The sequence below is a fragment of the Rattus norvegicus genome, assembly GCF_036323735.1.
Source record: "Rattus norvegicus strain BN/NHsdMcwi chromosome Y unlocalized genomic scaffold, GRCr8 chrY_unlocalized_4, whole genome shotgun sequence".
NCBI lineage: Eukaryota > Metazoa > Chordata > Mammalia > Rodentia > Muridae > Rattus > Rattus norvegicus.
Genome location: NW_026947400.1, coordinates 1518640 through 1534825, shown reverse-complemented (window position 1 = coordinate 1534825; position 16186 = coordinate 1518640). Strand labels below are relative to the sequence as shown.

The 16186-nt window shown below is 36.8% G+C and overlaps 2 long non-coding RNA genes across 2 annotated transcripts in view; one reads left to right on the top strand and one right to left on the bottom strand.

Annotated features, from left to right (window-relative positions):
- Window positions 1-16186, bottom strand: part of LOC134484739 (uncharacterized) — an 80640-nt gene that overhangs the window by 1120 nt on the left and 63334 nt on the right. The window lies entirely within an intron of this gene.
- LOC134484735 (uncharacterized) lies at window positions 13-14359 on the top strand. Its single transcript, XR_010062468.1, has 3 exons — window positions 13-211; window positions 8240-8420; window positions 13121-14359. It is a non-coding gene; the product is annotated as an uncharacterized LOC134484735 (long non-coding RNA).

The following is a 16186-nucleotide window of genomic DNA, read 5'->3' as shown; positions in this document are numbered from 1 at the left end:
TACTGCACAATTAGCTCAAGAATGTAGAATCAACAAATGTCAATGCCAAATAGACTCCCTCCTGTTCTTAAGAACCTATTAAATTTGAGGTATACCTGGACCTCACCCATTCCTCTCCCTTCCCATCCTCCTTAATCTTATGTTTGGCCTAAAGAAAGAATCATGGTAAAACATCCAAAACCCTCAAGACTGGCCGAGGGAACACAGGAAGGTAGATATTAGAAACTGATATCTAATGGAACTACAATACTGTATTCTATAGTCTATGTTGTCCTTTGTGTTACTGATGTTTGGTAATTTTAGGAAAAAATAAGGATTTGGGAGTTTATCTTTTGAAAAGAGTACACAATATTTACACTGTTATATTCACTCTAAAATTGACCCCCTTTGTTACCAAAATCATTGGAAAAAAATGAATTGAAAAGAGGAATATTTAAGTTCACATACGGGAAAAAATATATAGAGTCCTATACCAAGGAATGTACAATAGGAAAACGTAATACAATTTTCATTCAATTAAAGGTCTGCAAAGAAAATCCTGGTCTTTGGGAAACAGAGAAAACCTAACAAATTGAATTGTATCTCACAGGAATATACCTGGAAATAGAAATATCCAGAAGAATCTCCTCCACCTTATGTTCCCAGAACTTTTCTACCTATGCCAAGCCCCTGACAAAGTTTTTCCATTCAGAGCATGTAACCACTAATGAAGCAAAAATAAGTCTCTACCTTCAGAGACTTGTAGTATGTATAGGTTTTCACTGTGTCACTGGAGACACTCCTGTAAAGGGCACCCTCGAATCTGGTTAATATAAGGGAAAGCTGTTCCCCAGGTAGGCTATGGCAGTTCTCAGTGACATCATCATTACACCTTCCCTGAAAAATGTCTTGTATCCTGGAGAGCCATTGCTTCGGCTGTGATGTCAAAAGTGTTGTTGTGTCTGCAACTGCCTCATTGATATTCTTTCAGTATCTCTAAGGTTTACTAATTTGCTTCCAATTCAGAGTAAACAGCCATTTGGGAAAGAGAACAAAGAGCATGATGATATCAGACATGGGGAGAAGGAAAGTGGCTTTCTGTCTTGGTATAAGAAAAGGAAGAAATATGTCAACAATGGGAAAGCTCAGTCATTCCTGGGTAGGAGTTGAGTGGGATCGCTGAAGAGATAGCCTCGTCAGAGCCTTCCACATATGTTAATCAGGAACAGGAACCTCTCAGAAGCATCTGTAATTCCCTGCTTGTTATGGTTCCTGGTAGTCAGAGGGTTTATATCATTATTTTCTTTCTTCCAAAAGCCTGGTTTTGAGAAGGGCACAGTTGTTTTACTGAGAGCTCATGGCTTTTATTCCTTTTGGCTCATGTTTGTAAAGAATTTAGTTCTTGATAACTTGAACCCTTCAGGTCTGTAGGAAGGCACATCACTTTTGTCACAGTGTTCGAATCAGTTGCTCACCGTTACTATTAGTAATACTACTCGCTGGGGACAGCACACATGATAGTTTACCTTTGGCCAACACTTAGTTTCCAAACAACATCCTTCGTATTTTATCACTTACACAAACATGAAATCTTATTACTGTGTCTTCATATTCTTTGAATTTTATCACTATTCACTCCATCCATTATTACTATCTTTGTCTCAAGAGTTGTTTCTTGTTTATCGTACAACAGTGTGCATCTACCCTGAGCTTTTTCTAACCACAAGTCTGTGCAATGTGGTTTCCTTCTGTTCCCCTTTCTTCAAAACCTCCCCCTCCATAGTAAACAGTATGTTCAATGATTTTACACCTTAATTGTTGGTTACTTCCTATCTTGTCTTTCTCCCCATGCTCATTCAGTTGAATCCATTACTCTTTGGACACATCTGTTGCTTAGGGAGCTCTTTCCCAGGGTGTCAACTTGCCTTATTCTTTCCCTTCATTTAGATCTCTGTTTAATGCTGTATTATCAGTGAGGCATTAAGTGAGCACACTACAAAATGGCCTCCTCTCTATTTTTCTATCCCTTTAGCCATATTAGTTTTCTTCAGATGCTTGTGACATGACAGTGCATCACATACTCCTGTCTCTACTTGCCACTAATATGTAAGAAATAGTTGGACTTGGTCCCAAACACCTTTATTGCTGGACTTTTGTCTCTAATCACTAGAATACTACATGCAGCATAAGAGAAGTTTAACAATATTTGGAGAAGTATGAATGGATTGAAGAGAAAAACCAATTGAAATTAAGTGATGTACAGAACTTTATTATTTCTTGGATGCTTTTTCCTCAGAATTGCCTACTTTATATCACAAAGTTATAAACCTATTTGCAAGGCATTGCAAGAACTTTCCAATTAACTGTATGTTTTCATTGTATTATTAGAGTTTTGTAGCTAGAAAGACAGGTCAGCCATTACAACCAAAACTTCAAGGTCCTCCTTCCCACTAGTTGCTAAAAAGTATTATTCACACAAATCATACAATTTAATATTGCTGAGAGTTATGATAATTTTTAACCAGTTTCTGTGCATGTAGGGTAATTATAGTGTACGTGTCTAGGATACATGAAACGTCTACAGTACACACGACCAACCAGATTACCAAGCTGCCATGGAAAGAGCAGAACTCGGTCTGACTTTCAGTTCCAGGTCCACCATTGTTGGATTGTTTTGGTCCAATGGAAAATTCTTCTTTTCTACAGCAGTTTCCTCATCTATTCAATGAACTCAGTACCTTAAATATACAGGATTATTATAAATTTATCTTTATTTGTTCATCTATAAGGAACTTAGAACCTGAAGTTTTTGTATTATCCATAAATGTAAATGTGAGCCCCTGCACAGTTAGAATATCAGAGGATCAAGGCAGGCATTGTTCCCTTTTGTTTTGAGGCTGGGTTTCTCTATTGTTTACCTCGGCTATGCCAGTCAAGCTGGCCTATAGGTGTCTAATATTCTCCTATCTCCCCCTGCTATCCAGTGGCTGGAGCACAAGGATTATAGATTCATGTTATAAAATCTTGATTTTTATGAGGATTCCTTGCATTCAAACTCAGATCCTCACACTTGCACCTTAAGCTCTCTGCTCACTGTGCTATCTCCCCAGTAAACCCGCAAGTCACCTTTATGTGACTTGAACACATAGGAACTGCCCTTGACCCCCATGAGTCTTTAGACAAAAAAAAAAGGGTTTGGGCGTACAGAGGAAGGAGAGGGTTATGTAGTTCAGTAGCAAAATGATTGCCTGTCTCAAATGGACTCCTGAGTTCAGTCCCCAGTACTGAAAAACTAGGAGAAGTCAATCCTTAAGAGTTAAATAAGTCAGGAAAAAAGCAGATTTCTTTCTTTTCATGTGAATTAAAGGAAAGGGAGATTTTGGGTTTTTTTATTTTTTTAACTTATTTGACAAGCTAAGTTTTTAGTAAACATAGACTGTATTACTCTGAGTTTATTTTTAATGCATGCAGTTTATATATCTAACATTGTGCATTACACTCTAACCTCAGAACCTTTTTTTGTTTGATTTTTGTGAGTATTGGTGAGGGGTAGGGTAAACAGATAAGGCCAGCTGTCTGTCTTTATTTAACTCCCCTCAGGTACTGAGAAGATAGCACTGTTGAGAGTCAGAGAGAAACACAGCAGCGGTAAAGCAAGTACAAGCAAGATTCTTTACATTTTGCATTCACATAAAAATTATGTGAAAAATTGCTATGGTCTCTCAAGGGAACATGACCTAGTGTTCAATAATTTTCAATAAAAAATCTCATATCCCAGAGTTTTAATTTCATAAAAATAATTTTTTCTATACAGATTTTTGTTTTTCAGTTTTTCTTCTATTAAACTTTGCTCAATTTAAAATAATCAAATTATTCCAGATTTCACTTATGACTTAACAATTGCAGTAGACTTAAGTGTATAAAATAAGCACTTGTAAATTAATGGTAGGACTATTGATTGTTGAAATCCTTTTTGAGAATAATTGGTAGTATATGTAAAATGTTAAAAAAATTTAATTATATTGTTTTTTATAAATGTACAACCTAAGAGGCTACAATACAAAGAAATAATTTTGTGCCAATGTGCCTACAACAGTAGCAGCCTCGAAGCCTCTCACATAGCCATATATTTGGAGTGTACAGGAGTTGTGTTGCTCTGTATAGTGGCACATCTTGGCAGTAATACTGGAAGTGAAAGGTAGGCATAGCACTTCAGAGTGTTGCTAGGCACTATTTACCAAAACGGAGGTAACCTATGTTTGTGGGCAGTAACCTATGAACCTCTCTAGGAATAGAGATAAGTGCATACACCTACGTATAAGCACTCGAGAACATTAGTAACTGTACTATGTTTATGTCCCCAAATTGGAACAATACAAAGTTCTATCAACAATGTAATAGATGTTTTGTTTTGTTTTGTTTTGTTCCCAATGGGATGGTGTGGAGAAGAGAGAGGAATGAACTGAAGCCACATACAGGGACACAGATGAAAGTTTATAACTGAGGTTTATAGAACATGAAACTAACCATTTAAAAATAAACAAAAGAAGCCAAACTCCAAAAATACACTTATTTCATTTAGCTCACAAAAAGATTGACAATTCGTATTAGAAGACAGTTCTTACTTACCATGGCTGGAAAGGGATGTAAAGCGCAGGCACTGTACTGTGATGAGTTTCAACAGTGATTTAGGACCCAAAACAACAAAAGAAAACATATCCACCAACTGGACTCAATGCAGCAAAGATTATAATGAAAAGATATAGAATAGGCTTCTGTTTGGGGCATTGTTTTTTTTTTTTTTTTTTTTTTTTGAGTTCACAGACATGTTCTGATTTGTAAATATTTTACATACAAGTCCAGAAGGCTCTGGAACCAGATTACTGAAATTAAATATTTGTGTCCTTAGATGACGTACTTGATTTAACTCTGTTTCTTCATTTAGCTCCTGTAAAATCATGTATGTTTTTACTGTGAAAATAAAATTATACACAGCAAGAAACATAAAACATCTCTTAGCGCAAAAGATGCTAATGAATGTTAGTATCCTCTCACTAAGATTTTAAACTATGTGAGAGTTTAGAATAGAACAGTATGCAGCTTTTATTATATGGATCCATTATTCACAGAGGTGGTATTCTTATTCTTAGATAGAAACTCTATGAACTCAGCTTATTCCATAATTACTTGAGTTTTTTTGCGGCCCTCTCACATCAGCCATCAGTCAAGACCGTCTCCCAGAGACACAGTCACAACACATTCTCAATAGGGGTACCTCTTCCCAGGTCACTCTACGTTATGTCAAGTTGACCAGACAGAATTAGAAATTTTGGAATGTTGGAGCAAATCCGTGAGTGGCAAACAGTTAAAACAGTTAATCTTAAGATGGAATTACAATGTCAACTTCAATATTTTATTACTTTCCCCCTTTGTAATTACTTTTTTTAGTGAAATGAAGTGTATAAAAGATGAACACTCCTTCTTTGTGTGTGTGTGTGTGTGTGTGTGTGTGTGTGTGTGTCAGATTCCTGTATACAGGTATACCCAGCATGTGTACATGAAAAAGCCCAAAAGAGGATAACAGATGTCTTTCTTATCCCTGCTTTATTCCCTTAGGCCAGGTTGCTCACTGAACTTCAGGCTGATTATTTTGCTAGGCTGCTGGTTAGTGAACTTTCCCGGCATGACTGGCTTCATGATACAGCACTAAATTATAAGTATCTATGACAAAGCCTGTTTTTATATGGTGCAAACTCACTTTGTCATGCTTGCTTAAGCTGTTTTTTGACCTCAGAATTAAATATTTTACAAGAAGATGTCAATATTGTTACACAATCTACCTAAAACTTTTATTGTCTTAGAAGGGAGCCCAGTCACAAATTTCTATTGCTCCAGCTGTCGACAACTACAGAACTTTTCTGTCTTTATGGATATACCTCCAGTAGATAGTCCATGTGATTGAAGTCTTGTGGCATTTTCACTTAGTGTGTTCTCAATATTCATTTACGTTGTGGCATCAATCCGTACTACGTTCCACATATCACTTTTTGTTTATCCATTCGTCCATTCATAGACTCTTTGGGTCTTCTAAACTTAATTAATAAACTTTCATTGTTTATATTATGATATTAGGACCTATGGGCATGTGCTTGCTATGGCTCACATGTATTGATCAGAAAACACTGTACGGGTGACGTAGGTGAGTTGTTTCCCTCCTATTGGGGCGAGAAATGGAACCCAAGTAGGAGTGCAGGCTTGGGGCATGCTTTACTTTATAGGAAAGCATCTTATTTTATTCTATAGAGGTTATACCGCTTTCCATTACTACCAGTAATGTATGAGGGTGCTTTTACGTCCATCCAAGTGGATGTGAGGTATTGTCTTAGTTTTTAAGTTGCATTTTCCTAATAACTTATCATTTTAAGCATTTTTCTTTTAGACCAGTATGAGAACAGATGATATTTCTATTGACCAAGAGGAAACTGAGAACCAGAAATTCTAAATCAAATAATTTCTCCTACTAGGATTTGATATTTGATTTATATATTTGATTTCAAAGCAACACTTTTTCTGACCTGTTATTTTTAAGTTATTAAATATTTTTTTAAAAAAATGATTATATAAATTAAGGAAGTATAATTTGGTTGAGATGAAATGAAAGAGCACAGTAGGTGCTGGGAAAAAACCCACTTTTTAAAAGGTAAGATGCATTAGGACTGTCACTGGGAGTAGTGTAGCATAGGTTTGGGAAAAGTAATTTGGAGAGTAGATGTCTTTAAGAGCTTTAATTTGCAGAGCTAAAGTGTTTGAATATCAGAATTGTAGGAAGTGGAGATCAATAGTGTTCCCGAGTGGTGTGAATGGGCATATAAGCAACATAGTACTTGAGAGCACCAGCTTCGTGCACAGTTATAAAAGTTGCAGCCAGGTGTGGAGGCAGAGGAAGATGGGTACCTTCAAGTACAAGGCCAGGCCAACCAAATGTTACATTTAGCTCAATAATCCAGAGCAAATTCCTCAACCTTTCTGTGCTCTTGTTTTCTCCATCAACATAGGCATAATAATTTAAATTCATGAAGCTATTATAATGATTTAAACTATTTTACATGTAAATGTACCAAGAACAAAGTAAACTCTTAATGTTTTAAACATTCCATAGATGTCAACTATTATTATGTGACATTTGCCTTGTGTTTTGTATCTTTTCATTTTACAACAAATCTGTGCAGTAGAAGTAAATGTAATTAGTGTAATGACAGAGACAGCAAAGTAGAAGAGGTTGCATCATATAGAAAGCTCCCATTGACTAAACTAGTCTTATACTAGGCATGGCACATATTTAATGCCAGGATACAGAAGGCAGAGGAAAGATGATCCCTGTGTTTGAAGCCAGTCTGGTCTACATAGCATGCTGCAGGATTGTCATGACTGCATGTCTCAAACAAAAACAAAGTCTGGTCTTACTGTTCAATGCCATTTAAACCTGCTGTTTTATACTTTAGAAAAAGAATGAAAATTAAAAAAAAAACCATATAGAACAATGGAATAACATGATTAAAAAAGTTTGATAGAAATTAATCTAATGGCACTCTGCAGCATAAAGAGGTAGAAGAAATATGCCTAGATGCATATTTGTTGACTATTAAGATTATCTATATACAGACTGTCTTTGTAGAAATATTTTGTCCTAGGTCTGTGACTTAGACAATTATGAGAAAAGATATTTAAAGGGAACATGGTAGATAACTAACCAATATATTTCTTTCAGTTGTTTATAAACTTGAAATAGATAGAACTGTGTGGTCCTTGATAAGAATCTACTGTGGTAGCTATCTTCTGATTGAATTCCTTTTTCTACTGAGCATCAACACAAATGGTTGGAGACAAGCTGGAGTAAATCATTTCCTCACCTTTTAACTTAATTCAAGAAACAATTTGTCTCATCATCATCCCTTTGAGGTAGTACAGCACAGAGTCTTGTGAACATGTCCTCGCTAAAAGAATGGCCAGCTCACTGGGAGTCTCCTGAGTGTTCTCCGCTCTCACAGAGCATCTGACTTACTGGGACTCCATAGATGTACTCCACTCTGAGTGACTGAATGCAAGGGTGTTCATGAATAACCTGATCAGTGCTCAAGTCAACCTCCCACTAGAGGATTATTGAACTGTGCATCATTTTATATATATTTGTTTATTAAAGGCTATTCTGTGTAATGATAATGAGGAACCTTCTCTCTTTTGTCTTCCCTCTGCTTTACAGATTGCTGAATTCCTGGTGATATTATGGTTCCTGAGTCTTCTGCCGTGCTTCTTTGCTCCAATTGGTATCATCCCAATATATGTGTATTCACTTGCGCTTTATGGGTTTATGCACTTCTTTCTTATCAACCCCCCAAAAAACTTTCTACTATAAATCCAGATTTTGGTTGTTTAAACTTCTGGTAAGTCTAGAAGGCATGCACAATATTTTGAGCATAGTACATTAGCACTGACTTCCTCAAATTCCTCACTGGACTGTTGGATTGCACAGCCTTAGAGGGAGGATTCACATTGGGACAAGGGAATAGTGCCCAGATTCAGGAGTAAGTGCTTTTGTTGGATACCAGATATACTTGAACATTTATAACATGGAAGTCAGATAGTGAATTGATTGTATATATTATAATTAATTAACCAGTGTGGTAAAATATAGCACTTTTTTTTCTTTCTAAAGAAAAGAGAGTCAGGTAGAGTGTTATTGTATAATCCCTTACTTAGAATTTGAAGGTAGAAGGATCAGAAGTCCAAGGCTACTTTATACTGCATTTACCTCAGTATTCTCTTAGATTTCCTCTAACTATAAATCCCTATGAAGTGTTTATTTTTGTCTAAAACATATATGTGAGTGCCTACATATATGTATATGTATGGGTACCACATATGTGGTTGGTATTCATGAAAGCCTAATGAGTGTGTCTGATCCCTGAATTTTGAGTTGTAGACAGTGGTGAACCAAGCATGGGTGATGGGAACTAAGCTCCTTCCTCCACAAAATCAGCAGTACATAACTATAGAGCCACCGATCTAGCATTTCTATAAACTTATTTCTAAATGACGGTTTTGGAAGATTCAGAAAGCTTACTGTGATGATGTTGCAATAGCAGGATGGTATAGATGCGTACTCTGTGAGCAGTGCCTCGGTGAGTCCTTTTTTTTTTTTTTTTGAGTAGGAAGCCATCATTTCATGCATAATTACTTTCACTGATGAGTAGAATGATCCCTGTTGAATGGATGGGTATCTAGGTCTGAACTGTGTGATGATAAATTTAGACTGATTGGTTGAATAGGCTAGAGTGAGGTATAAAAAGGATTAACACACTAGTAAACGTCTTCTTTGAAGAAGTGATTTATTGCTTTTATAATATCATTACTAAAACAGAAGTGTTATAGGGTATAGGTCATTTAAAATCAGTTCGACTATTTACTCAAACTTCCTTTATAAAAGTATTCCCTAAAATGTATGTCAGAGTATTAACTTAATGTTTTCACCATAGTTTTATTTATTGAAAATGTTTGTAAACTTTTGTCCTAAAATAAATATCTTATTTCCCTTTTTTCTCCATTATTTTTACTGAAAAATACTTGGTCTTAAAAAAAAGATTGCTCAACATTTATATTCATAGTTGTATCGGAATCTTTATAATTGACTTATGCTACCTTCTTTCCCCCCAAAAAAAATTAAGAAATTTAAGTACTATCTTTCTGCAAAGTTACTGTGTCAAATATAGTGCATTCTATTTATACTAAGGAAGTCTTTTGTCCTCTATCCTATCATTTTTTGCCCCAACTAGGAATCCAATTAGATAGCACAAAGTCCCAGACTTTCCAATAGTAACATTACCTCATTCTTCTAGTAAACTAACTAAAGTTTTAAAATAGAGTCCTTAGTTATATCATTAGCGATCAATTTGTTTGGTTTTGTTTATTTTTGTTGCTGCTGCTGCTGTTGTTGTTATTTTTCAAGGCACGTATTTCAGTGTGGCCCTGTTTGTCTGAGATCAGGATCTACAGAACAGGCTAATCTTGAACTCACCCAGATCTGCTGCCTCTGACTCTAAAGGCATGTGCAATGAGTGCCTGGGCACAGATCAGGTTTTACCAATTTTTTTGTGTAAAATTGTGTGTGCATGGACATGAACTTAAGGGACCTGGAGAGTGTTCAGTGGTTATCAGCACAGGCTGAGGATCATGGAATCAAAATATATCTGCTCCAGAGACCAGTATCTCAAAACTTGTTATTATTGTTTCCATAGCTAATTCAAACCTTATCTGTTATAGATGATATTCAAGATTGATTCATATTATATAGTCATGTATCTCTCTGAAGAGAAATGTTTATAGAATAAAGAGAAAGAACCAACCACATCTGAGGGCAGGCCTGCCATAGTTTCCCTGGTTGAATGTGTCTACTAAATAAAAAAAGGATACATCCAGAGAGCTAGGAATTTAAGCTCATTTTCAGAATTACTATAGTGTCAGAGGAATGCAATATTATCTATAAATTTTCTTCTGTATGATAAAGTAAAGGGAGACTAAGAGGATAAAGTTAAAAGCTATCTCTATCCATTCTCCTCCACGCAGGTACCACTGGGTCCCCTGCACAACAAACAGTATCTGGTTCTCCTCTGCAATGACAGGAATTTTTTTTATAATTATAACAGGTTTAAAGAAAACCAGTCAAGGTGAATTTGTGTTAATGTGAATAACAAAGGACTAGCTTAGGAAATACTGTGAGAAAGTTGACCGTGCTGTTACACACTATGATCCTGGCCTTACTGAGTAAAGGCAGGAGAATTTCAAGTTAGAGGCCAGCCTGGGGTACATAGTGCAGCCTGTCTCAACCTACTCCCCTTAAGAGAATTGTTATCAGAATTGAGCTATACCCATTTATAAACTCTAAGAGAATATATTGCATGAGTTAGTTGCTTAACAACACATTTATCATTATTTTCAGAATAGTGGTCAGAGGTGACTTTTGTGGAAATGTTAAGGCCAACACAGTCATTACCATTACATTAGTGAAATCAATATTATATAGTCTGTGGGTGCAGTCAAGTGGTAGAGTGCATGCCTCATATGCATAAGATCCTGGGCTTGAAACCCAATGCTCTAAGAGTGTCATTTAGGTTAGAGAATGCAACAGACCTCAGATGATCACACTCCCTGCCTGTTTTTCTCTCTCTGATTTTGTGAGACAGGGTTTTTCTGTGCAGCTGTCCTAGAACTCACATTGTAGACCAGGCTGGATAACAATTCAGAGATCTGCATGCCTCTTCTTCCCTCTTTTGGAATTAAAGGCATGAGCCACCACTGTCTGTCCCTTCCTGTCTTTTATAGGCAAAGAAGAGCTTTGTAGTCAGCCAAGTTTACCCTGTCCAACAAATGATTTGTAGTCCAACACCGGGTTACCTCTTGTGCTTACATCACTTATTTTTCTTACTCCGTAGCACAGGCTAGCCTCAAACTTGTTGCACTGCTGCCTCAGCCTTCTAAGTGAAGGCCTACAGGAACGAACCACTATGGCTAGCGTATTCTCTCTCCACTTGGTTTCTGCTTTCCCCAACAACAACCACACACTCATCCACTGTTTACCTTCCAATTTTGCATTCAACTCCTTCCTACTTTACTGGGTTACACACCCTCGTTGTCTGGGCTTAGTGTACGTGTGTTATTTATTGGTTTCCTTTTTAACAGCAGTCATTCTGAATGGTCAGCCTTGCAGTAGAGAACTGATTCTATGTTTTCTCATTTTTTCCTTTCTTTTTCTCATTTTTGAGTATTTACTGCTGCCTTTCATAAGGTAGGCTTTGCCAATTTCTGGATGGCCGATCAGCTGAACAGTCTGTCAGTGATTCACATGGACCTGGAATATATGATCTGCTTTTACAATTTGAACTTAAATGGGATGAGAATAAGGGCCTGTTGCCAAATGATCCGCAAGATACAGTATGATTTTGTATTCACACTAGTGAATGCCAGCATAAACAAAGAACTGTTGGGAATGATAACTTCGACAGTTAATGTCATGATGAAAACTCATCCAATAGCATTACACACAGAATTAAATGTGCTTGGCACCCTGTTAGCAATCTCCTTATCTGAAATCATTTATTTGACATTTAAGTTGTGTTAGGATTTTAGTCAACCTATTGCCAAAACATTTACATCTTACATTTAAAGAATTCTGCAGTTATATCTCAATGTTCATATGTGTTGGTAGCTGTATCACAACTGCTAGAGTGCCAGCAGCTAGTCCTCATAGAAATGCTCAGGATGCCATTGTAGGAGCCAGTGGTCCAAGTACTGATTGCTTAGAATCAGGTCGAATGCCTGAGAAAGAACATCCTGGTCAGTTCAGAAGTCTTGACCTTCTTCTGGCTCTTTACCCATGCTTAGGTGACACCAAGTTAATTTAGTTAGGAAGTTTGCATTAATTACAAAGATCTAAGTGTAGAGAGACCTAGCATGTACTCACAAAAGATAATGATAAATTGGGTATGGCAGGCCACCACTCACCTGCAATCCCAGCACTGAGGAGGCTGAACCCATAGGATGGCCAGTCATCCTGGGGTGCATAAATGAAATCCTGTCCCCAAAACAAAAACTACTGCAGAGCAGCAATAAAAAACAATAATGAGCCATAAGCGTTCTATGATTATGAGGAGGCCATAGAGCGTGTGCTCTGGGTGTATGTTTATAGTAACTTGCCACTTACAAAGCTGTCTCAGTACCCGTAATATTTCTACATTTTCCTATGTTTAAAGTCATAGAACAAAGCATGTGTTTTTCTTCCTTTTATTCATAGACTCTTTTCCTATAGTTTTATTACACTTGAAAAAAGTACAAAATTGTTTGAGTTGGTTCTAGGATATTCAGAAATCACAAAAAGAATTGCCCAGTAGTCACCTCAGCTTCTCTCGTTTTCTCAGCCACTAAAGAGGTTGTGCAAGTAGTGTCTGCATAGGAGAAAGTGACTGTGAACCCACGGGATAGGGTTTTATGGATATGCTGATGGGTAGTTGTACTGTGTGAATAAATGGTATGAACAGTTAATTTATTTGAATTGCGATATTGTTTTCGTTCTTCTTTGAAATATTCACAGAACCAGAATTTTGCAACAGAAATACATACAGAGTGCAAGCCACTGTTCAGTGCATTCCTGCTTGGCTTCGCTTCATCCAGTGCCTGTGCTGGTACCGTGACACAAGAAGAGCCTTTCCTCTTCCAGTAAATGCTGCCTGGCAAATACTCTACAACTTTCTTCACCCTGACATTTCCAGCCCTTTACAACACTCACGAAGGTAGGCTGAGTTCTCCCATCTGAGCCCTTACTACTGCATTCTGTTGCCCTGGACTCTGCCGTCGCTGCTGCAGGTTCTGCTGAGGCTTCAGTACCTGGACATCTCACTTTAGCCTTGAATATAGTTTTAATCTCATTTCAATTAACAGTTATTATCACTAAGATTTTCAGTCAATTGATTAGAATTGTGATGCTGTTTCAATCCTGTCTGCTGCTCAGTGTCTTTAACCTATGGGTGCGTTGGGTTTTAATTTAGTGGTTTAGAGTGTTTTTTTTTTCTGTTCGTTTTTGAGGATTTTTTGTTGTTTTTCCTTGGGGGGGTTGGGGAGGTTGAAATTTCCTTGTTTATTAGTGAGGTTAAGAAATGGTTAGGTGCACAAGAATCCCTCTTCCAACCAATTATTTAATATTTAAGTATTTTCTTTGATGAACATGTAAGGATTGTTTACAGCCCATTTAACTGCAAATTGAGTTCTCTGATCGCTTCAGTTTCTCATTTCTATGGAATCCTGCTATGACTTGCTACTGTTGGGAATAGAAAAAAAAAAGTCTTTTAAGTTTAGAACCAAATGCAGACACTCAGTTTGAATTTTTACCATCTCCCATGAACTGTCAGTGATTTTCCATCCTTGCACTAAAATGTATTCCTTCTTTGTCTGCTGAGTAGAGAGTATCAGCCCACACCTTACAAAGTGCAAAGAGCTTTGACTAATGCAGATTAGTAAAGAGCTTTTTAAATACGCACGTAAATTGTTCTCAGTAAACTTTTCTGTGCGGCTCTATTGGGAGATATATTCAGAAGTACAAAACTACTGTTGCTGTAATATGTATCTGATGCCATGTCAGATGAGGTCACTGTTAGTTCCGTGATATTGGTGTCCCTGAACTTTCACAGTATGACATAGGGTCTGTGCTAGAATAGTATTGATAAATATAGCCATTCTTATTAAGTGTTAGAATTTAATTGAGTACCTCAGTGAAGGAAACACATCCACAGGAATTCCATAATTTTAGTTCTTGCTAAGGAATGCCAGTACTCAATACCAGTATGCACCTTGATTTATAGATTTGACAGTTGATTTGGAAAAAAAAAGATGTGATATGGCTTCTTTTACTAAATTATCAGAAATATTTGTCTCCTGTCTTAGATATAAATGAGTGCTGGGGTAGATTATACTAGTAATATATTTATTAGGAAGTTAAAATTGCTGGAAGGTACTATTGACACAAAATACAGCACTTACCTCAGGAAATAAGGAATAGTTAATTCTTGAGGCAAACCTAAGTGCTAGTAGCCTGGGAGCATAGACTCAGGTTATAACCATCGGAGGTGATCACATAATATTTTATTTGATACAAAACAAAGAGAAACATAAATCAGTGCATTTATCACATTGATGATCACTGCCAATAAGCAGGCTACAGCAAAACAAGTGGAACTCTGTATAGATCTAGGATGTCTGATAACATGTTTAGCTTTCAGATTGGTAAAGGATGGTGCCCTGCTGAGCATACATTTTAGGGCTGTAGTGAATTTGGTCCCCAACACCCATGTAAAGGCTGTGAAAGGCAGCAAACACCTATAACTCGAGCTCTGGGGAGATAGACACTGTGACTTACTTGCCACTCCTATTATGGTATCATTGAGCTGCAGATTCAATCAGAGACCTTGTCAAAAAAAATAGGGTGGAGAATGCTTGGGAAGACACTGATGCCAAGCTTCCCACACACAGAGAAAACATTTGACAGATTTGGATAGTCACAGGCCCATTCAGATAAAGGAGTGAACAGTGAGTGACTTTCAAAGGGAAAGTCTAAGGTAGTCTGGTTAGGTTCTTCACACCATCTTCAATCACGAAGCTCGTTATTGAGACTCAGCCTTGAGGAACTTATGTTTACATAAAGACCTTTAACAACACAAAAGGATTACAAGTCCAAGCCTGTCTTATTTACAGAGTGAGTTCAGGCCAATCTGGCCGCATAATAAAATCCTGTCCCAAAATAAGTAATATATAGCTTACCTCTAATTCATAGAACTCTGTGGTCTGTCCTTAGCACGATGTAAGAAGAATTACAAAGAAGGTTGGGATGAGCCAGTAAAAATGGCTTCACAAGTAAAGGCACCTGAAGCAAAACTTGACAGCCTGAGTTCAGTCCCTGAGCACGATGGTAGAGAAAAAGAACTACCTCCATCGGGTTGTTTTCTGACCTCTGTGTTTGAACAGTTGGACTATGAGGAAATGGATGCTTTGTCCCCAGTATCACAGGGGGCTGGGGTATGTGAACAGAACTTTGAGCCAACATAATTTACCTATACATGAAGCAGTCCTGTACTAGTAAATACATACATTTCCTATTCAAGTATAGTTTAAATTGGTACAGTTTTACATTGATATATTTGATGCATTGATGACTTATCTGTTATATATATATATATATATATATATATATATATGTATATATATATATATATATATAATTATATTCTTTTCTCAAAAACAAAAAAATATCAGATTACATTATTCTTTCATTACAAGGTACTAAGAGAAGTTTCCTTATATCTGATTTAAAATTATAGAGGTTTGTTTAACTGTATATACTAAGGAATGGTTAAAGTGGTAAATTTATGGAGGTTTAAAACCACATATTTTTGAAAGGCTTCTATTATACTATTTTGTGTAAGCAGTGATCAGTAAAACCCTTAGCACAAAACTCTCACACAGCTTGCTAGGCCACAAATAAAAGTTGACATTCAGAGGACATGCAGGTGAGAATGACCGTGAAGGTCTGATCCTCCTGCCATAACCACTCAAGTTCTGGGATTACAGAAGTGAGTAACCCTGCCTGGCTCCTTATTTTTATTTTGTG